The following is a 284-nucleotide window of genomic DNA, read 5'->3' as shown; positions in this document are numbered from 1 at the left end:
AAAGTCCATTGTATATATTTTTGGAACATATCTCCTGCAGGTTCAAAATTTGCTTGTAATGTGATGTTTAGGCAACAGTAGATATTTAGAAACATAATATAAAAATTATGTTTCATGTAGAGATGGTGTGTAGTGACAAATTATGCTTTTTTAGAGCTTAGAAGCCTCCAGATATGAATCATAAAATGTACTGTATATAATACGTAGGAAAGATCATGCTTGTAATGATTTTATTGATTATTTTCGTCTTTTGTTAGAATATACTAACATACAGATAAATGAGT

Source organism: Penaeus monodon, chromosome 21 (assembly GCF_015228065.2).
Source record: "Penaeus monodon isolate SGIC_2016 chromosome 21, NSTDA_Pmon_1, whole genome shotgun sequence".
Lineage (NCBI taxonomy): Eukaryota > Metazoa > Arthropoda > Malacostraca > Decapoda > Penaeidae > Penaeus > Penaeus monodon.
Note: the sequence above shows the minus strand (reverse complement) of the source record.